General features: G+C 39.0%; 1 protein-coding gene and 1 long non-coding RNA gene across 6 annotated transcripts in view; both read left to right on the top strand.

Annotated features, from left to right (window-relative positions):
* The first annotated feature begins 550 nt into the window (after positions 1 to 550).
* Positions 551 to 23,863, top strand: part of gdpd5a (glycerophosphodiester phosphodiesterase domain containing 5a) — a 160,301-nt gene continuing 136,988 nt past the window's right edge. For all 4 annotated transcript variants that reach the window (XM_033640081.2, XM_033640096.2, XM_033640088.2 and 1 more), the window contains exon 1: positions 551 to 835. The gene's annotated coding sequence lies outside the window, so the exon portion shown is untranslated. The remainder of the gene's footprint in view (positions 836 to 23,863) is intronic.
* On the top strand, positions 4,366 to 9,872 carry LOC144464597 (uncharacterized). Of its 2 annotated transcripts, XR_013492278.1 has the most exons (4): positions 4,366 to 5,931; positions 6,626 to 7,251; positions 7,548 to 7,760; positions 8,419 to 9,872. It is a non-coding gene; the product is annotated as an uncharacterized LOC144464597 (long non-coding RNA). The 2 variants fall into 2 exon arrangements; XR_013492277.1 differs by lacking the exon at positions 4,366 to 5,931 and having other exon boundaries at positions 5,944 to 7,251.

The following is a 23,863-nucleotide window of genomic DNA, read 5'->3' on the forward strand; positions in this document are numbered from 1 at the left end:
TGTTATTAATGTCTTTTTGAAGGATGCTACAGAGTAGCAACATGTTAATCAACAATACGTATAAATACACATCCAATGTTCTGTAATACGTTGCTATAAACACACATACACATCCAGTGCTCTTAATGTAATGTAATGTCAAGTCTGTTAATAAAGGATTTAAAAAAAATAAAAATAAAAAATACACGAAGAATATTAACTTCCGGTATGGACTTCCGGTATGGATTGGATATATGGCGGCGCCCTTGTCCGCCATCTTGTCTGCAGCTGGGTACTCTTGGAAATAAAAGGCAACTTATTTCAAGTGATGCTAAAAAAAACTCTAATTCATTACAGAAAACCTACAAACACATTTATCACATCCCATGTCCACCAGAATTACACTGCAGTATTGCTGCACAGGTCGATTTACCTGTGTCAAAGATGTCATACATTGCACACTATAAAAAGTACCGACCCTAACGAGTCTGTGCTTTGTGTAAAAACTGCTTAGATGGAGTATTATTTGCAGTGTGCCCCACAGCTCCACCCACACCGCGTCTGACGGATTACATGTAGTTTTAACTCATCTATGGACATTGAAGTGCGTCTTTATCCAAGGAGAAACTACCCTATGAGTTACTAAAAAGTCAAATTCATTGTTTAAAACGTTACATCATCTGTTGCGTTCAGAGATGAATGTGTGCCGTTGCTGTGTCTCACACGGCCGCTGAATGTGACTTAAAAGATTTGTATGAATCCGTGAAGTCTGTGAAGGGAAGACATTTTTCCATGGGAATAACTGATTAACCGAGAGCGTCCGCCGGTCTCAACACTGTCTGCCGAGAAGGTTAAGGTAGGCTACGTGTTGGTGCGCACTTTATCGGATTGTCCTCTTTTAATCTGAGGAACTGTCACTTGGCACTGTGTTCTGTTTGAGACCACTTTGTGGAATTGAGGTGTTAGCTGTCCTTACCGGGTGTTTTTATATGTGGATGCATTATATCATTATTTCAGTCAAGTCTTGTGAAGACCGTCTTTCCTATACATGCCTATATAGGCGAATATTAGCACAGGCTTCGATGTGAAAGATTCAAGGACAAAACAGATTATTGGTGCCAATTGTGTTTTCCTGCATGATGGATGATAGCAATTGTGAAATAAGTGATAGTGCTTGCTGAGTAGCTTTACTGCCACCTGCTGTACAACGGAGTGGTAAAGACACAGGAAAGCAATGTTTAGAAGTACACACACACACACACGTTACATTAACACACGATAGATTATCTTATTTTGGTCTGACTCCATTTCCCATCGTGCATCTAACTTCTGGGTAATCAGCTTATTTTTCTGGTGTAGTAAACACTGAACTGCTGAGGTCAATTAAGCTATTACTGAAAGTATAAACTAATCCTTTTATCCTTTAAAGGTCAGTATGTCAATGTGAAAGTGAAATATTGCAAGTATCACAATGTGAATTTTTAAAACAATAAAATGGGAAAACGATTTGTTATTTCATTATTTGTTTTTCACTGTCCAACAAAAAAATGATTTTGACTTCTTTTTCAAATATTTCATTTAGTGCGCAGGTCAAAAATAGAACATTTAAAAAACAGTCTCGATCCCTTTTTTATTTTGATATTTAATCTCTCTCATTTCTGTGCCCCGGAAGTTATTCAGTCTAGCATGTAATTTACTGTCTGATACTGATAGTAGGCTGTTGTTTATTATGGCTGCCTTGGAGTCCCAAGGATTATGTGCTTGTTGCCGCGACGTAAAACATAACTTTGACTCTGTAACATCGACATTGCTCTTGAAGGCTCTGGTAGATCTACAGTGATCCGATTCACAGCTTCTGATTGGAATTTCTTTGTCCACCTTAAATGACGCATAATGCCTGTAGATGGCGGTATTCAGTCATGTTCAAGCTAATTCATGAACTGAAAAATTGAACAAATACGGGAAAGATGGAATGAGAATGATCAGTAGAGTGCAATTGTCCTAAATTTTGAGCATTTTAACTGTAGCATATTTTTCTTATCGTCCTTACTCATGGTAAACTGCTTTTCAGTTTTGCTATTTCTGCCTATTTGCCTTGGTCTTGTTTGCTCTGTATTAAAAGGTCTAAAAACTAATACTCCAGTATGACAGGAGATGTCAAAGGGTATCATAATCCTGAGTTTTATTCATTTTACTGTAATATTTTTTCTTAATGAGCTCCATGTTACATAATTGAAATTCAAATGAACGAATGGTACATGGACCATACTCCTCTCTGTGTGCGGGAAATGAGTGCATAGCACTTATGGAAACTCTGTTTTTGGAAAGACTGAGGATACTATTTATGCATGCATATATAAATTTCATGAAAGAGTGAAACATGGAGTTCTGGAAAGAGACAACAGTGACAAAAGGCTAATAATAGACATATATGCTCTGAGCAGTTGGTTGACACTTAGTGGATTATGGTATTATCATTCAAAATGCCAATAAATCTAACTCCACTAACAACTTTGACACATCGAGGTGCCTGCAGCCTTGAAGGAGTGCTGACAGAAACTAGTAACAGTTACTTCTGGAAGCTGGCAAGGAGGTGAGAAGGGAAGTAGAGTCATCGCAGGTAAATGGCAGGGTCATGAGAGGGTGGTCTAAGCCAGCTAAATGACGGGCAAGCTGAGCTTTGTAGGAGGCTGAGTAAAGGTGAACCTGGGGAGAGCTTTCCTCTTTACACAGTTGTAAGGTGCTGGCTGTAAAAGTAACAATAACTGATTTAAAGGGGACTATGCTGTACACAATTCGTAACAGAAGCTAAAAGAAGCAACAGAAAAAATTCATTGAGGTCAAAAGCTTTTGTGTCTAATGATTTCTATTGTGGTTGCACAGAGTGGTTTTACTGAAAATAGAAGACATTCCTGCAAAGGCACTGTAGTTTATGCTGCACATATTTTTTTAGCAGATTTATCATTTCTGTCATGTGTTATTGGAAGTCCTGGATCCAGGAATACTTAGTAGGGATGGGCAGCACAAGCAAAAACACTATTCAAAAATCGTGGCAACTATTCGACAATTTTTCGAATAATCAATAATAATCATTTTTTCAAAAATAAAACGACTATTCGAAATTCGAAAATCGTGACCCATCCCTAATAATTAGTATGTTATTTTACAATAGCAGATTTCCTTGGATCTTTTTTATGATATTTTGTGTTGCAGTGAGCAGTGCCTTTGTTCTCTGCACAGCTTCACTCCATCCAAAACAGCTATTATTGTGGAATTAATCCTGATGTCTTACAGAAACCTGTACTGTACCTGTATCTACATCAGGGATCAAATCGCCTTCATTCTTTTCAGTTCAGTTTATACCTGCTGAAAAGGATAGGTAATATGGTAGGACAAACAAATAAACTTCATAAATGCATTCTTTCATTGAATACGCACTGTACCAGACATCATTTATGTGGAGTCATTTTCGGTTGACTCTGTAAAGAAGCTTGAAAACATGTGGCAATAGAGAGGTGAAGTGTCTCATACCTGACTGGGCGTAATGATGACAATAGCTCTGTGTCAACAGCACCATGGTAAAAATCCTCAGTGAGACAATAGGCCAACCTGGCTGATAGAAGGCCTCTGATTTGTATGGAGCTTTTTTCCTGTCTTTATTCAAGAGAGTGGTATATTAGTTCGAGGGCATTATTTATTGATTTCATGTTCAGATTTTGTTATATTGTCCCTCAAAACCCTGCGCGGGTTCATTGACTCCCACCCTCCAGGGCTTGATGTTCGTCCCTTGCTTTCTTTACGACTTTTGGAATGACCACGATTGTCGCAAATTCGCATCATACTGCTTCCATTCAGACTGCAGCCCAGATAGCGCATGTATTCCCCTAATGCCAGTTTGTGCATATTCAATAGGTACCTAGGAGCCTTTTGCAAACACTGGTTTCATGTAGGACCGGCCTGAGTGAGAACTTCACCCGGGTCATGGAAGCTAACGCTTTGGCTAACAATCGCTGCGTGTGGAGGCTGCAAATTTGCAGAAATTGTCCAATATGAGCTAAGTTGTGCTAAGATAAAAATACGTACCAGCTTATTGTTTGCTTCTACAGCTGACATATTGGAATAGACTTCATGTGACTAATAATTTTTACATTATTTGAAGATTTCTATTTGTCGCAAATTTGCTACATTCATCCATAACGGCTACATTCGGCCATAATGGCAGCATATAGGGTAAAAAATAATATATTTAGATGGATTTCAGCACTGACATGCATTTTCTTGGGGAAATGCCATTCTAGTTAATTTCTTTATAAAATAGCATGCTGGAATATAAATGCAATTTCTGTGCTTTTTCATAACACGCAACAAAATGAATTAGGTGGTGGACCGAAGCCGCGTATCTGCATTAGTTTTACAAAGTAATGATCCCCGTGCAGGGACAACCTGGATTTGTAAAATTGTTAAGATTATTTTATTCTTCATCAGATCCGGGTTGTTGCCACTCGATATTCTAGCACATTTTTCCACAATTATAATTTAAAGTTTGTTTAATATTCAGACAAACGCTGCAGTCTACTATAACAGTCTGACCAATAGAACGCTAAGATTTCGAGGGAGGGCCATCGGATTTAGCTACACTGAGCACAGCTGTTCAACGGAGGAATCGGCAGATGGACACGACGGAGACAAGTAAGTAACGTTATTATATTATTAAAAACATGTTTGCAACTTGATTGTCTTGTACAGTATTGAGTTCAAACGCATGACTTGCAACTTGTGTTTTGTACAGTATTGAGTTCAAACGTATGGTGACGTTTTGCAAGTGTAAAAGTAACGTTAGCGTTAGCTTTAGCAAAAAGCGCTCGCTAGCAGCTTCATGCACTTTACGGGTAAAGTGAAGTTGAAGTGGCTTGCATATTATTTCTCATTGGGTTATGTTAGGTCTCTTAAGTCCTTGTGATAGAAATTACCCGGGATTGTTACACGTTTATTAGAGTATCTGCTGACCAACATCACTGAGTCTCATAAACCAAGCAAACACGCTATGATGATGTGTAAACAATGTTGTAATTTAATCATTGTTTCCTCACATAACGTCCATGGAAACAGCAGAAGAGAGCTAACAGCTAAACGAAAAAAAGTAAGGTTTTTGGAAAGTGATTGAATTGATTGTAAATCACATGTGTAGCATTAGAGAGTTTGTAACAAAGAAACAAAACATAACATATACATTATATAGAAAACTACATCATTTTTTCCCCTCCTGCAGGAGTCATCACACACACTTTCTGTGTTCTCACTTTTCTTTTTTGACAGGTACCGTATAGCATATTCAGCAGGTTCCTGGCTGTGAAAGTTAAATCTCACTGCACTACCTCTTCAGCTATAAGACGCTCTTCAGTCCCTAAATCTTTCCACTCAAACACTGATTTAATACATTTTTGCCATCCTGTGTCTGTAAAAGGAGTGACTGGTCCATCTTTCTGAATTATATGCATACAGCACTCCATTTCTTATGCTAATGTAATGCTAGCAAACAAATAAAAAAATAACAACAAAGATTAATCTAGTGGCGGGAGGAGGGTCGTTTTTATGACGTTTCATCATTTTGACAGATAAATGACAGGTGAAGTTCCCAAGCAAGATAACAGACCTCAAATTTGTGAAATCAGATATGTTTATTTTGTATAAAGCTCACAGAGAAAATATACATGGTACCTACACAGACTGTTTAAAAAAAGTCCGTAACGTGTAAAGACCACGTTATGTATTGAAGACATAAAAGAGACTTATTAAGCTATGTATGTGTGGCTCTCGGTGGCTCTACATGCAGCGCCATTTTTCCAAGGGTTTTTTTTCTTTTTTCCAAGCATCCCATTGGAAGATAACTACAATCACGTCATGCCTGTCGGACCCTGGATGTAGCTGTCTGCTCTGTTTGCCGGAAAAAAGGTAACGTGATAAAGTTACCGATTTACAAAAATGTGCAAGAAGTACCGGTGGCAACAATTTTCTGTTGATTTATTGAAAACTTAAGAAGTTGTCAACAAAAATCTGGGTCCTCCCCCGATAGGGATCGTTTAAATAAGGAATCGCGGCTTCGGCCCACCGCCTAAATGCATCAATGTTCTATTTGAAGCGACCAGGTGGACTTCAAACCAGGGTTCCACCAGTCGAAACTGATGACAGCTGTCTCAGTGACAGTGTGGATAGCGATGAAGACTACACTCCTACACCAGGTGATGAAAACGGCAGTAATAGGGGCGTCGGCAGTATCCACTAAACTACTTACGCCCGTATTACTGCCGTTTTCATCACCTGGTGTAGGAATCTGTACGTAGCATGCACAGGCCCCATGCACAGAGGCCACCTCAATGCAGCGGTCGTGGGCGCGACCCCAGCCTGTGGGTCATGTCATTCCCCCATTCTCTATTTCCCCACTTCATGCTGTCCTAAAGCAAAAGGCCAAATAAATAATCTTATAAAAAAATCAGCAGTAATAATGCTATAATTTCGTGTAGAGTTTCAGCTTTTTGTCGTTTACATCTGGTCATGTTTGTGAATGCAACCATGTGTACAAGATGTGTATATAATGTAGATAAAAATGACTGCATTTTTCTATAGTGATTTCTTTTTTCTACACCAGGTGATGAAAGCAGCAGTAGTGAGAGTATTGACAACAGTAGCAGCAGTGATGAAGACTCCAATGGAAATTGTGATGCACTTCCTAGCACCAGTGTTCAAAGTGAAAATCTTGAGCTCTGTTTCACATTGGATTGTAAAAGTTGGTGTTATAATCAGGACATTGAAAATAATTGTGTGGTATCAATAAAACCTTCATACCTGAGATGGGAAAATGTGTTCAGTTTCTTATTTTTGTACTATTTTCTTCCATTTATGCCCGTTGTCGCTAATTTGCATCATACCTAAATTTATATCTATTCTATGTGCTAAAGACAAATTAACGATCTCCACTTAATTTAGCATCAGTTTGAAAGCAAAAGCACATATAATTGAAGCTGGAGTCTACAATGTTGGAGAGATTTGAAAGCTGCATCTCCTCCACACTCTTCCCCCTCCCTCCTGTGCTCTGTCTGACGTTATGCCCCCTCCCCTCTGAGCTGTTTCACCCTCCCCTTTCCACCGCCTACCAACACACCTCCTCAGGTGGGAGAAGGAGCCAGCACAAGATGAGTTTTGAGAGGAGAGAGAGGACTGACCAAGAGCAACTTTATCATTTAGCTACAAATTTCAACAATGTCGGACTCACAGGTAACTATGACAAAGTTATTACAGTGCATGTTGAAACAAATGTGGCTCTTATCATTCACTTCAATGTCCCCAACTAACATTGCCAAGCTAGCATTTTAGCACGTTATATAGGTAAAGTTACAAGTGTCATATCATAACAATGTAATGCTATGAGTAAACAACTAACGTTAGCTCTGGTACCGCCGGGATAACAAGGAAAAGCTAACAATAACAATGATGTCTATCACTTGTTAGATAAATGTTGTTTTTGTGAATGACTCGATATATATGAACCGTTTTTTTTTTTTAATTTTTAGAGTTCACATGACAGCACGTCTGGGTCCCCGGCTCCGAGCACGTCCACGGGCTGAGGTCGTGCTCGAGGCCACGGACGATGGGGCTAAGGTGGGAGAGGAGGAAGAGATGGAGGACGGGGATCCGGCCGCGGTTTACTGTCGGAACTATAGCTGGAACTGGAGGAACTGCAGCGGATACAGGCTCTCCAGGCAGAGCAGATTGCTTATGAGGATGTATGTATATTATTACTTTTATTTTTTTGTTCTGATATAAACTTCAAACTCAGACACACACACATTTATATAGAAGTGTGTGTTTCTGTTACAAAAGATGTTTTTTGAGTGCGTTTAATATGTGCTCCAACTATTGTGCCTTACCTCAGCAGCAAAACACAGGATGTGTATTGTGACTAAGAGGCAGATGACTGATAGAAAGCAGCACAGTACAAATGCAATGTAAAAGTACTACATAGAAATAAAAAAAGTCTAGCATATAAGCAAGACACCTTTGTGCTGTATATGCTTTTGTAATTTTCAAAACATATAATTTCTGCAGAAATGGAGTAAAGAAATCTTTTTTTTTTTAACATTGAGCCTCTGACTACGATCCTCTTTTTCTGTGTTTTGACTTGATATCATTGGGACACTGCATCAGAAGACAAGAGTGCAGTGGTGATAGTGTAGTTTGAACTGTTTTGTAATTTTTAAATTTACTTTTCAAATATTATAAAGGATAAAACAATATATTTTATAATAATGGTCAAGTTTAGTCATAAACTTTCTAAATAAATCTTTGGGACAATAGTCAAATTTGACTTTGTCCCAAAGATTCACAACACCCACAAAATTACATGATAACTCTGTAACAATGACAATCTGCACTGCATTGCAGGCCTTGATTGGGAGCATGGACCTCAGCGCATCTCATCAGATGATCAAGGCTGTGTTGCAGAATGACCCGTCCTACATTTTTGACCTGAGATCAGTCACATCAGGTGCTCCACCCGTCCCAGGATCCACTGCTGGACCCTCATGGTGTGTGTGTGGGAGGTGCTGCGAAATGCCGACAGACCTGGAGAGAAAGTGCTATGGCCACCAACCTGATGAATGCCTGTCCATCATACCACACACGGACATTTATGTACTGATGGGGGGGTCACTTGCACATAGCCAGGAGAATCTGGAATGATCTCAGGGCTGTAGAGGATCAGAATAACCTGGGGGAGAGTAACAGACAATTCAGATATGCAGCATACAGACAATGAGTGGTCCTACAGTATGGGTCACTTGGAGGTGGGCGGCGAATTGTTATCCCCAGCTGCTGTGTGTGGAGGATCAGAGACACATTTCCTGATCCCAATGGCAACTATGTGGGTTTCATCCCATCTAGATTCTAAGGACAAAAACCTGTGTTCAGTGACCACATCAGTGTTGTTAAAGTATTTGAGCAGCTTTTTTTTTTTTCTTGCATATTTTATTTTATTTTATTTTTGTTAGTGTTATTTGTTTGTGCTTGGTTTATCTCACTGTTTTGTATTTAAATTTATTTAATAAACACATTAAAACACATAAAACAATTATCTATAACATTACGTTAGAAACGACCTGCGGACCTCTTGCTCGCCCCCCCTCTCTGATCTGTCAGGCCACACCGCTCGCGGAACCGCTGCGAAGAGCCGAGAAGCGAAGCCAGTTTCCTTTCGGCGCCCCTGTTAACCGATTGTGTCATCCACACCGGCTGCGCCGCGCCGCGCAGCTCCGTGGCCGGCTCTGGTCTATTTTCTGTGCGAGCCGTGAGTGAATGTGTCAAGTCGGGTGAAGCAGACAACAGCTGGGAGCAGAACCACTTGTCGACCAGCATGAAGAAATGCACGTCTGATGTGAACGGAAGTGCTCCGGCTCGTGCGAGAATTTCGGTGCGCTGCGAATCGCAGCACCTCCGCAGGTGGTGTGGCCTTATGCAGTGTATTCAGTGCAGCGGCCCAGGCCAACGCCCACTCGCAAAGAGGACAGCTGCGGTGGTGTTTTTTTTTTCCTCCACAATCGAATATCAATTTTCACATTCGAAGGCCCATTTTTTTTTAAAAAATTCGAATTTAAATTCGAATTTAGAATATTTGTTGACAGCCCTAATACTGACGAGGATCGTCGGGCCTCTTCATAGCAGTTCATGGCACAGCACTGGTTCCTGTGAACCGTTTTTCAATGATGGCAGTTTGCAGGTCTTTTATGTATCGGTAGTCTTTTTCCACCTTCATAGTGTAGAGGCTCCACTTCCAATATTTCTTATTAAAGACTTTTCCATACCTGCCAAAAGATAAAATTGTAAGCTTTCTTTTGATATTGAATTCATAAGGCACAGGTACTTTGTATATCTACTATTAAAATTTCTAAATAAATTTCGAAATTGTATTCAATTATGTTTACTGTACTTGATGTAATATCTTTTTTTTTTTTTTTTTTTTTTTTACTCAGGACCTAAGATTTTAAAGACATAATCAGATCAATCAGATTGTTGTAGACACATACTGAATAGAGCCATTTGGACGTCTCTTCACTGCTCTGTTGACATGGCAGTTATAATCAAGGCCAGCCAGCATGGTTCTAGCAGAATAGACCGGTGGGGTGAAGCTGGAGCGCTTGCTTACATACATGAGAATGTGATTGTGAAATGACTCCAGCTCTGCTGTTGACCTGAAAGCATAGTGGAAAAAAATATACCAATTGATTATATATCAACAAACAATGTTTGCCTATCAGACATTACTGTATTGAGAATATATATATATATATTCAGTATGAAAACATTTTTACAAAATCAGTCACTGTATCTGAAATGCAGATATTTGTGAACATTTTTAAGCCAGCATGCATCCAGAACTACTCCCATCAGTCGCTGGTGTGCCTCGGAACCTTTTTTTAATCCACGTTTTTATCACGTTCCTCTGGCAACGAGCCGTGTTGACAGGCTCCAAGAGCCCATTCATGCTCTCCGTTAACATGGTGTAGGACACCTGACCACAAATCCTGCGTAAAATTGAAAAAAAAAAAAACATCATGACTGACAAGATGATTCAGAGATCATAACTTGCATACATAAAAAATTCATTTAACAAGTCTAAATATTTAGTAAAAAAAAATCACTTACAAAGAATTCATTGTAGTTCTCTGCAGTCTTGCAACAGTTGCCAGAAGTGGTTGCAAATGTCTTTGGTCCAGTCCAGGAGTTCAGAGCATCCCCTTTGCTGCCCTGCCTTACATTTACAGGAAGACATGTGATGTCAAGTAGGTGTTTGAGATGAGTTTCTCTTCTCAAACCATGCAACTATAAGTAAATGGAATGATTTGAACTTACTGTGTGAAGTTTTTTGGCCAGGGATTTTGAACCGTGCCACATATCTCAAGTGTGTCTGACGCCACTGTCTTTGTATTTCCCTGTGTCTGTAAGGTCCAAAAAATACCAATGATAACTACTGGTTTTGTCAATGCACATCACAATATAACGACACTTGGATTTTTTTGGGGAGTATGAACACATAAACATGTAAATGTAAACACATAACATTTCTAGGACAATTTTATAACATAAACAAGAAAAATAAAATGCCTGCAACTTTTGGAAGTACATTACAGTAGAATGTGGACTCAAATTTATATACTGATAAAGACAGTGATGAAACAAAACCACAAACTTATTTTCAATGACTCTATTTACTGAAGAGTGCTGATATCTGACTATGGGCATCAGTGCAGAACTCTTCAATGTTGACTTCCTGGCGAAGGGTTTCAGATGTTTGTATGAAGGCTTCCTTCTCCATGGCCACAGAATTCCGCATGGTCTGTCGCTTGTCAATGTTGTTCATGCAGAGAATCTGTTTGGTCTCATTGTCCATTGTTGTGTATGTGCAGTACTGTGCACTGAATCCTGGACTGTCCATTCTTGCATCTCCTAGAAGGAAAGCATGTGAAGAATGGAAGAAAAGACATAAACAAAGACATGTACATAGACAGAGATGCATTTTTGCAAAATACATAATTTTTAATGGATACCGATTGCAATTAAAATTCTGGGACTACTCTAATATATAACATTCCAATGTAAGTTTGTATGACACTGAATAACCAAAACCTGGTCATCTAGCTGACAGAATTGTTTCGTGACTTTGACAGACAATGTGACTTGCCAGGGCCTGTTCTGACACCTTTATCAAAACCAAACTCAGAGTCCCCTTACTCAGCATGTTGTCCCAGTGCTCCACCAACAAGGGGGGAGGGGTTAAATGTTAATGTGTGCACTTGTGTAAATGTATGTGTTTGAGAAACTCACCCAAGGCAAAAACTGGTCCCTTTGATTGACACCCTGCAATGATGGCAGCCCTCTTCTCCTCCCAGAACTCCTTGACTGTGTCAACACAATATGCATCCTGGATTCGAAAGAAGGTTGACTTGTTTACCATCCCCATCTTCATGAAGTTAAACAAAAGTGAGATCTTCCTATAGTTATTTCCAGAGAGAAGGATGTTCATTGAAAGCGTAAAGTCTCCTGCCAGCATCCTGTCTTACAAACAATTATATTGATTTTTAAAGTAGTTATTAACATGTGCAGTTTATTTTATAATCACATAATATGTAAGTAAAATTTAAAATACAAACTAACTGACCCATTCCATCACAGCTGCCGTTCCTCTGGAAGTGATTCTTACTTCAAATGGTTCAGGTGCCTTGCATTCAACCTTTGTGAGTATTTCCCTGAAAGGACACTCCTTGACAGGCAGATGCAGATTTTCTGCAAGCTGTTTCAGACTGTCATGGTAGATTATGATTGCAGGTTTCCCAACCACATCATCAACTACCAAAACTTTAATCGCCTCGGGAAAGTTTGGCAAATTCTCTGGTTTCATCTTCCTCTGATGATGACAAGTCTGACTCAGTGTCCTCTGGAGTCCAGGTTTCATCATCACTGTCCCATTCAATTCTGAAAAAGCAAGAATACATTTGAAATATAAGAAACTGACTGTACAATGTTATGCAGCCACTACAAACAATCCCAAAAATCTCTGCAGATTACATAGCAACTTACATGGAGTTTCAGATGTAATTGAATTCGTTTTCATCATTGTCCACTGATGGATCATGGGTTGGCAGACTAAATTAACGATTTCAATAAAGTGTATACAAGGTCATGTCATTGAAGTGACATGACAAGTGAAGATGCATGTTATAAAATTTTAGCACAGTTATTTCTAAAACAATTTAGCTTTCAATATTGACATACCTTGGATCTAACTGTTGTTCTGCTGTCTCCATGGGACTGGAGACAGCCAAGTCAAGGACACCAAGCTCAGGAAAGTCATCATCACTGAAAAATGAAATGAATTACTAGTTACATTGACATCATCTGCAATTTATATATCACATTTTCTATCATCTATACCTCACAAATGTCTATTGCAGTGTGTAACACCATCATATCAAATTGTCATTTGATATGAGTAAAAGAGGGAAAGCTAAAAAACAAATGTTGTGCCATATAATAAGCTGTGAGGACCACCCATTTACCTAAAACGTGTAGGAAATTGTATAAACAAGATTGAGGAGCCCACAACCCCACAACTTGGAATTTGACCCTCCTTTACAAACTAGTTTACCAACTCCCAGGAACAAGTTGTTGACATCTTACAACCCCCTGCCTAAGGTGCAAGTACACAAGGTAGAAGGTACAAAGGTAGACACCTCTGTACCCACAACTTATCATATACACAAAGAAGATAATTTACATTTCTTCACCCCCCTACAAAGAGGCATACATGTGAAAATGCAAATGCAGACACCTCTCAACCTCACAAAAACACACAAAAACATTTATATTTTTTCCCCCTTACTTGGGGCATTTGTGTGTACTTCCTGTTTACTTCGTCAAAATGACCAAAAAAAGAGAGAAAATTTCAGAACCTTGACAGCTGATAAGTAATGTATTTGAAATATCCCTTTCCCCCTCTCTATAAATGATCATTTCAGCTAATGTGTCTTTGACAGGATTTAATTTCATTACATGCAAATGTAAACCAAGACAGTAAAATCTGTGGGATATTACCGAGAAGGGTCCATATATTTTATGACCATGAAGTTGTACTCACAGGTCTGACATAGTGATGGGAATTATGGCTCTTTTTAGAGAGCCGGTTCTTTTGGCTCGGCTCACTAAAAACGCAGACGCGTTTCCTAGGACCAGCGGTGCTAGGAACCCTATTGTATTTGTAAAGATTTTTATAGTTTTCTATTTTTATTCTTCCGTTGATAAAAGTGGTGCTGCAGGCTAAACCGTGCAAGGGAGGGTGGTGCAATTTGGAGGGTTGGTCCAGACCCCTGCATGTACCTCGGACACAAAAAACTACATATGTCCGCCTGCAGGGGGCGCTATAACCAAGGCCAACACGTTTTGGCCTATAACTCCCACACCGTATGTCGTACATTCAAAAACGTTATATCCCCAGATTCCCTGAATAGAGCTGAATCACTTTGCAATGGCCACGCCCACTTCCGCCTATAATTTTTTCCCCCGCAAAATCGCGAAAACTGGAAAACCTACTTTTTTGAACTCCTCCTTGGGATTTTGTCCGATCTGCATGAAACTTGGCACGTACACTCTTCACCTGGACCTGATCTAAAGTTATCAAAATAATTTTGTTCTGTCAAAAATTCCGCAAATTATTAATTAACAAATTTGTGTAGCTAGTAGGGATGTAACGATACCAGAAACTCGCGATACGATATTATCACGATAAAGAGTCCACGATACGATATATATCACGATATATATACACAAGGGGAAAAAAAGAGAAAATTTATTGTTAAAAATAGCTATTTTATTCAAAAATAGTGCATGTACACTGTACAGCATGTTATTTTTAACTTGGAAGCGTATCATAAACAAATCAACACACAGTTGAACATGTGCTTTCATTTCCCCCCATTACTGCTAGGCAGGCAGACATTAGTGTCATAACAAAGTCATGTCAATTAAAACTATAGTGACAGAATATGAAAATGGAAACATTCAGTATTTTTTAACCTACTCTGAACAAAAGTAGTATAGTACTATTACTAGAAAGTCATCTGAATGACATCAAATTATGAGGATAGAGCAGTCTTAATATTCATCAAATATACAGAACTTAGAACAATCAGACCCTGCAACAACAACAAAATTAACAAATTAGAAATAATGTATACTCACGCAATCCCTCACTCACAGATACACAGAGAGACACAGAGAGAGAGAGAGAGGTGGGTAGAGATGTGTGGTAAAGAAAACCAAAATAAATAAAGCCCAGCCATTTCCCTGGAAGTCATAGAACAACTCAAAAACACACATTCACTCAGTTTGTTCACGCCAGGTTGACAATCTTGACATCAAGGAGACCCTAACACTTTCTCAGAACAGGAGATGAGGAGAGGAAAGCTCTGGTCCTGCGCTTTCATGTGATATGCGTGGCATTTCTGTGCAACCCTGCATTCGCGAGTAATCCATCCAAAAGTAATGTGTGTGCAAAGCTGTATGAAAGCTCTGTTATACATTATTTTAGTGTAAGCCACGATTCCGCTGTTTAATGTGATATGTGTGGCTTCTTGCTATGACTAACAGTCATGGAGAAAATCCACAGAGAAGAACAATTAATCTCCTTTTATTCGCTGTTTCCTCCGGTCACGCACGGGTCAGAGTCGGAGGCTGAGAGGCTGAGCTGCACGAGTCTGCTCTCACCTGCGCGCACAATTGCATGCAAAGGATTATAGGGAATGTAGTCACAGTCATATTACCGGCTCTGTAGGAGAACGCAGCTATATAACTATCGTGGCATTTCCACGAAGGTATTGAGAATTTATTTTATTGCGATACCGCGAAATTCGACATATCGTTACATGCCTAGTAGCTAGCTATAAAAATGTAAACTGTTGCATATCTCAGTCAAACGTAATGCTATCAACACCAAATCTCAGATCCTTAGTTGGCATGACTCTGTGAAGGTATGAGCCAAATTTGGCGAACGTTGGCCACTAGGAGGCGCTACAAATATGGGAAGTTTATATCACTTAAACAGCTACACCCATTTCTATGAAATTCGGTCAGTATGATGTAGGGCCATTCCTGAGGCCATATATTGAAGGTGGTCATGACTGGTCAATGTGGGCGTGGCTTATTATAGGATAAACAACAAACATTTACTACAGCTGAACTATTATGCTGAGGGCTGTGAAATTTATAGGGTACATATAGAATAGGACACAGATCTTCCATACCAGAAATTGTGCATATGCTCCACTAGGTGGTGCTATAACGGTTGCAAACGCGTTTTTGCGTGTAACTTCCACATTTTAAATGACACATTCATAAACATTATATCCATGTGTTCCCTGAATAGAGCTGGGTTTTCTGACACAGGCCCCGCCCACTTCTGGTACACATTCTCTTTGCTAATTCGTCACATGTCCAAAACCTACTTTTTCGAACTCCTCCCACAGTTTAAGCACCACCTGCATGAAACTTTGCACATAGAATCTCCAGATGTGTCTGATCAAAAGTTATCAAAAGAATGTTGGCTCTCCAAAAAATGTGCTAGTTATAATCAAACTATTTTTTTGCAAGCTGAAAAACACATATTGTTTCATATTTTGGTCAAAATAAATGCTTTTAACATCAAACTTAAGTCACTTGTTCCTGAGTTCATCAAGAGCCTCTATGCCAAATTTGGTGCAAATCGGCCTATAGGTGTCGCTATAACAGATGCAAATGCGATTTTGCCTGTAACGTCCACATTTTAAACAACACATTCATGGACATCAATGCAATGTATTTCCTTAATAGAGGTGGGTTTTCTGACATAGGCCCCGCCCACTTCTGCTGCAATTTGCCCTTGCTAAGTCACCACATATCCAAAACCTACTTTTTCGAACTACTCCTACAGTTTAAGCGCCATCTGTGTGAAACTTTGCACATAGAATCTCCAGATGTGTCTGATCAAAAGTTATCAAAAAAATTTTGGCACTCAATATGCACTAGTTATAACCAAACAATCTTTTTTGCTAGCTAAAAAACACATATTGTTTCATATTTTGTAAGTAAATGCTTTTAACATCAAACTTAATTTACTTGTTCTGGAGGTCATCCAGAGGCTCTGTGCCACATTTGGTGCAAATCGGCTAATAGGGGGCGTTAAAAACCCACAAACATCAAGTCTCAAGTACAAGATTTGAACAAAATTTGGTGGGTGTGATGTGGGGTCACTCCTGAGACCGGACATAAAGTTAACTAATGATTGGTCAAAGTGGGCGTGATTTATTACAACAAATCCAAATCACCACAATTTCAGCCTTTCACACTTCCAGTGCACTTCCCATTACAGCAAATACTGTGGCTCGGACATCGGCCTGCGTCCCTGCACTTGCCCTGAGCCCGTCGTGCTTCGGGGCCGACTTCTGTGGGCTCCATGGGGCATGGGGGCCGAGTTGCGCGGGGAGGCTTGGCCCCCGTTCATAACTGCTTGCAGTTCTAGTTATTTATATGGCTTTATATACTCTACAGAGTGCTACAAAAAAATTATAAAGTACAAAAACTTTTAACTATTTTAAACTTTTAGCTTTTTACTATTAAACACTTAATTATCTTAAACTTGTAACTATTTACAGCGAAACAACATAGAGAAGCTTACAGAATCACACAACAGAATATGACAAACTGCAGCAGCAGTTGCAGTAGACACACTGACACCTTCATTAATGGCAGGTTCGCTTACTTGTCTTTTTTCTTCCAATTGCACTGATGGATGAACAGTTCTCATGTGCCTGTGCAGGTTGTTTGGATATGAGATTTTAATCTTGCAGACTCTACACTCTGCCCTTGTATAGTCAGTGTAATTGAAATGATTCCAAATTTTACTGCTTTTCCTGCTGTATTCATTTTCCCAACTTTTTTACCTTTCCAGCATGTTGTCGCTCTCTGTAGCACCTGCTCTCTTTCTCTCTCTGTCTCCCTCCCTCCTGTTCATGTGCTCACTGTGCTGTGTGTGTCTGTAAACCCCGCCCCTCCCCCTTTCCAGTTTTGGAAAACGGTCAAAGCTTTGCAGAACAAGAGGGTTGCTGGCCCTCCTCTAAAACTGAGGGTCAGTGATTCCGTTGTTTCTGACAAAAAGGACATGTCTAATGCTTTTAATGTACATTTCAAAAAAGCTAGCCATATTTTTGATGAACGGTACCCCAATTGTAACTTGAGTCACGGTGCTGTGTTCCCTAATCCAGCTAATATCTTACCTACTTTTGACTTAAGGCCGCTTTTGGTATCCGAAGTATTGCAGGCCTTATTGTCTCTTGACTCGAAAAAGGCTGCAGGGCCGGATGGTCTTGACCCTTATTTTTTAAAACTTGCAGCCCCGGTTTTAGTTAGTTTTAGTTAGTTTATTTGTTTGTTCTTCACATGAAAGTGGACAACAGAATTTGCACATGCACTCTACATTTTCAAATCAACACATCCATGATTGGAAAGGAGCAGCGAGAAGAAAAAAGATTCTTCTATGTGCCTGCCCCCTACTTGAACAATTAATAATAAAAGAAAAGATGGTCTGACATCACATACAGTTGATTTTCAATAGCCAACACCAACAACACTTTGATAATAACAACAAAACAATTAATCAAAACAAATACAAAGGAATAAATTAAATAAATAAATATCCCATACAAGTAAACTTTTACCAGCTCAAATCAATTGATCATTAACATCCACTTTAAATTTCAAGTGCATATTGACAATTTTTTTTGCATTTGTACATTTTTTTAAATTGATGAATATCTGTACAACCTTTCAAATCCTGTAGTTGGGAATTCCATATTTTTACACCAACAACCGAAATACACATTTGTTTTAAAGTAGTCCGAGCAACTTTGTGCTTAAAATCAAATCTTCTTCTATGACTTTCATCTTCTGAAGTGAACACAAAGAGCTTTTGTAGGTTTTCTGGTAAAACTCTGTTTTTGGCTTTGAACATAATTAGTAATGTCTGGAGTTCTATTATCTCTGTAAGCTTCAATAACCCTGATTTAATAAATATACTATTGGTATGTTCTCTAAATTTAACTTTGTGGATAATTCTGATTGCTCTTTTCTGCAATATGAACAAAGGTTTTATATTACTCATATATGTATTACCCCACACTTCTGCACAATAACTCAGATAAGGCAGTATAAGTGAACAGTACAATTCTCATTGTTTTGCAGTCTAAAACATCTTTGACTTTGTTCAAAATAAAAATATTCTTTGACAGTTTTTTTTTTAACATATGATACATGGGATTTCCATGCCATATTTTCATCCACTGTGATTCCCAAAAACTTAAACTCTGATACCTTCCCAATATTAAGTCCATCAATGGACAATGAAATTTCGTCTTTACTTCTTTTAGCAAATACCATGAACTTAGTTTTTATCACATTTAATGATAACTTATTTACATCAAACCAAATTTTAAGTTTCACCATTTCACTTTCAATGCTTTCAGATAATGTTTTTAAATTATCTCCTGAACAAAAGAAATTAGTGTCATCTGCAAACAAAATGAACCGTAACAACTTAGAAACTTCACAAATGTCATTGATATACAAAATAAAAAGTTTCAGCCCCAAAACTGAACCTTGTGGGACCCCACATTCAATTTTCAAACATTCAGATGCATTACCAGCAAAATATGCAAATTGTTTTCTATTATATAAATAGCTAGTTAACCAATTAAGAACGATTCCTCTCACACCATAAGTATTCAACTTAGCAATTAAAATGAAATGATCTATTGTATCAAATGCCTTCTTTAGGTCAATGAATACCCCTATTGTATAATTCCTTCTGTCAATTGCTGTTGTGATTTCTTTTATTATTTCCATTATTGCCAGAGCAGTAGAGCGATTTGTCTGAAAACCATATTGACTCTCACTTAATATTTTATTTTTTTCAATGAAATTATCTAGTTTTTGAACAAACAACTTTTCAAGCACTTTTGAAAATTGGGGAAGTAATGATACCGGTCTATAATTATTAAAGCTTTGTTTATCTCCTGCCTTGAAAAGTGGAATGACCTTTGCTGTTTTCATCCTATCTGGAAAAACACCTGTTTTAAATGAAAGATTATAAACATAACGGTTTTAAAATACAGTCAATGGTCATTTTTACTACTTCCATATCTATTCCATCACTATCAGTTGATGTCTTATTTTTTGTTTTAGCTACCACAGAAATAATTTGACTTTCACTAACCTCACCAAGAAACATTGACTGCATCACTTTATTTTCCCTTTTCCAGCCACTTTCTGTTTGACCATGATTTTTTGTAATGTCATTTGCCAATTTAGGCCCAACATTTACAAAAAAAGAATTAAATTCATTAGCAACTTCATTCATGTTTTTAATCACCTTATTATCCTTAATGAAATGATTGGGTAGATCTGTAGTTCTAAATTTATTACTTATTACTTATTACTTATTGCAAGATCAACTGTCTCACTCCTGGGGGAACTCGGAGTGCGGGGACAGAATTTGAGGAAGACAGTGAGGGAAATGTCAGATGAAGCAATTAAATGCAGCCAGTTTATCTATTACAGAAGAAATAATGTCAGCTGGGGGCCAGCAGGGGGAACTACTAAGCAGGGCACATAACTCCTTGAGATCAGGTGGAGAGATCCACTTCCTGTCAGGAGAAATCCAGGAAGAGGAAGTATTTAAGTGTGGGAGTGGCCTATTGGAATCCATTTTGTTTGAGGCCATGCGGCAAGGTGAGTGTGTTTGCTGATCCTGTAAGTCCAGTTAACTCCTTTAACTTTAGCTTATATTGTAGTTATGCTATGTAGTGTGTGAAATAGAGTATGGTGAATGTGACAGGAAAGCTAGTATCAGCATTGCTTCTGCCTGGAGCTCGCATGTATGGAGCCTGGGTTTGGTTGAAGATGGCAGTGCTGTTTGGGCTGAGAAAGCCATGTGTAAGTAAGAAGGAAATCCAGGAAGAGGAAGGTTATTTAAGTGTGGGAGTGGCCTATTTGAATCCATTTTGTTTGAGACCATGCTGCAAAGTGAGTGTGTTTGCTGATCCTGTGAGTTCATTTATCTCCTTTAACTTTAGCTTACATTGTAGTTATGCTATGTAGCGTGTGAAATAGAGTATGGTGAATGTGCTAGTAAAGGTAGCATCAGCATTGCTTCTGCCTGGAGCTCGCATAAACGGAGCCTGGGCTTGGTTGAAGTTGGCAGTGCTGTGTGGGCTGAGATCACTGGCCAGCCTCCTGGAGGTGTCATTGTTGTGAGGGCTCGTCCTGGGGAGGTAGACTGTACAGCCTAACCCGGCGGGGGAGTGTGATAGCCTAACAAGGCTTCCTTCCCTGGGTCTACCTCCTCTGTGGTAGTATAGGTAAGGTAAAGGAGGTTGTTCGGTTAGTGTGGAGAGCAGTGAGACCTGGCATTAGGGGAGTGTCTCTGGAACGCCAGAGATCACTGTCTAGCCTCCTGGAGGTGTCGTGGGACTAACTAGACGAAACACCGGTGAAAGGAGGTTCCCACCCAATGACCCCAAAGACATGTTAGTTATCACTGCTCACGGGTCTGTATAGTTAAGCCTTGCCATAATAGCTTATCGTAGGGCTTAGGAGGATTATTCACTGAGTGCTGATCCCTTTTTTTTTTTTTTTTTTTATTAGAGCACAAACTTCTTGTGTTTATTTGAATACACTGTTCAGAATATTCCATGTACCCTTAATGTTGTTTTTATTTTCTTGTAGAATTGTATTGTAATGTTTCTTCTTTGCTTGTCTCAATATATTGGTTAATTTATTTTTGTACACCTTGTATTTTTTTCAGCAGTCTCTGTTCTAGCTTTTATGAAGTCTCTATAGAGTTTGTTTTTCTTTTTACGTGCATTTTGTAGGCTCTTTGTTATCCAAGGTTTTTTGTCATAATACATTTTATGCTTACATAAAATTATTGGACAGTGTTTATCATAAAGAGCTAAATAACAGTTTAAAAAGGAATCATATGCAGCATTTACTTCATCTGTGTAAACCCCATTCCACTCCTGTTTTAAGAGATCATCTCTAAAGGCATTTATCCGGTCATTTGTTTTTAACCTTTTATATCTGCGGCACTTCTCTGTATTTTTTCACTGTAGTTCATAATTAAATGTTGCAAACACAGGTAGATGGTTACTTATGTCATTTATCACAAGGCCACAATTAATGTTACTCTCAAGAACATTTGTAAAAATATTATCAATTAATGTTGCACTGAACAAGGTTACTCTGCTGGGCATTGTGATCAGTGGGTATAGCCCTCTACTGTATAATGTGTCCAGAAAGTCTGAAGTTTGTTTATATGTAGATGCCTTTAAAAGATCAATGTTAAAATCACCACAGAGTATCAGTGATTTATTAACATTTAAATCTTTCATTAATTCATCTATCATTAAAGGTTTCTATATTTGATCCTGGTTTCCTGTAAACACATGCAACAACCATGTTTGTCCTTTCTAATTCTATTTCCACAGGTTTAGCTCAACCAGTCACTAATATTTTAAATCTTTCGATTTGTTCACAGGCAGTACCTGATATTTGGAAACAAGCCTTTGTCTCTCCTTTATTGAAAGCCGGTGACCCAGCGGACTTAAACAATTATCGTACCATTTCAAATCTGTGTACTCTAGCTAAAATCCTAGAATCGCTAGTTGCTGATCAATTGAAGTCATTTATTGAACAGCATAGTATTCTTAACCCCATGCAATCTGGTTTTAGATTGAAGCACAGCACCGTGATTGCCTGTTTGAAAGTTGTTGATGATATTAAGTCTGCACTTGAGAAGAAATTGTTATGTGTTGTCAGAGAGGAGGATGCTGTCTAAGCTACGAACTATCTTGGACAATGTCTCACACCCACTCCACCATGTGCTGGTCAGGCACAAGAGTACTTTCAGTGGGAGACTCATACCACCAAGATGTACCACTGAGCGCCACAGGAAATCATTCCTGCCTGTGGCCATCAAACTGTACACCTTCTCCCTCTGAGTGGCCCTGAGACTTTTTCACACACTGTAATAATTTAATTTAACTTGTGCAATAACCCCATTCACCCTGACTGTATATATTCTGTTTGTGTAAATAATCTTGTTCAGTTTACAATATATATGTATATATATATATATATATTTATTTACATTTATGTTTGTTAATAATTCCTGTTTATTTAACTATATATTTGTTAATACTTTTGTTTAAATTTCTTATATTTTCACGTATCTTTCCTCTCTTGCAAGGAGCACCTATAACATAAATAATTTTCCCTCGGGGGTCAATAAAGTATTTCTGATTCTGATTCTGATTATTCATTGACCTGTCGAAGGCGTTCGACACAGTAGACCATTATATCTTGCTGAAGTCCTTGTCGAATGTTAGTTTTGGCCCCAGTGTGATTAACTGGTTTCTGAGCTACCTTTCTGATCGATCTCAACTTGTCAGGCTAGGTGACACTGTTTCTGACCCAGTCACCTTGGATAAAGGGGTACCGCAAGGTTCCAATTTGGGACCGCTACTTTTTTTGTTATATGTGAATAATTTATTTGCCCAGTCAGTAGGGTTGGGTCGGTTCTCAGTAATACCAATTCGGTCCGGTACTCTGTCTTGGACCGGGTTTTATTTTTTGAGACCGATCGGACCGCATACTCGGGCAGAACATACGCAGTGCGGATGCCGCGGAGGTCCGCCTGGTAAAAGTGGACGTCCGCAAGCCCTGTGCGCACAAAGCATGACCGCGCGGACTTCGCTCTGCACACCAGTGTCACACAAAAGACTGTTCGGCATGTATTTTTCACATCGCGGGGATTTTTCACAGACATTTTTACACGTAGTCTGCTCCGCTTATAGTAAGCCCGAGTCTGTGAGCACCTGTGTCTGCCTCTTCACCAAGCGCACAGCAAGCAGGAGAGAGAGGGGGGTGGAGCGGGGACTGAGCTAGGAGGTGCGAGTGTGCATGCGCCTCTACTGTAGCCTGGAGTTTGTTTAATAGTGACGGGGAGTCGATAATAGCGGACAATTTAGTCTCGACAAAATCAAGGAATGCGCTACTATGGCAACACTTTGGCTTTGAGCCAGACAAAGGAGGCAACCCTTGTTTGCACTGATTGAGTAAGCTGCAAAATTTATTTGTAAGGAATAAAAGAAACAACTTGTTACTGTCACTCTGTTGTCCTAAGGTAGTTTTTTATTTTAAGTGAGTCAATTGCACCCTCAAGTGGCGAAAATCCGGTATTACCGACTTGATG

The sequence above is a fragment of the Epinephelus lanceolatus genome, chromosome 11, assembly GCF_041903045.1.
Source record: "Epinephelus lanceolatus isolate andai-2023 chromosome 11, ASM4190304v1, whole genome shotgun sequence".
Taxonomy (NCBI): Eukaryota; Metazoa; Chordata; class Actinopteri; order Perciformes; family Serranidae; genus Epinephelus; species Epinephelus lanceolatus.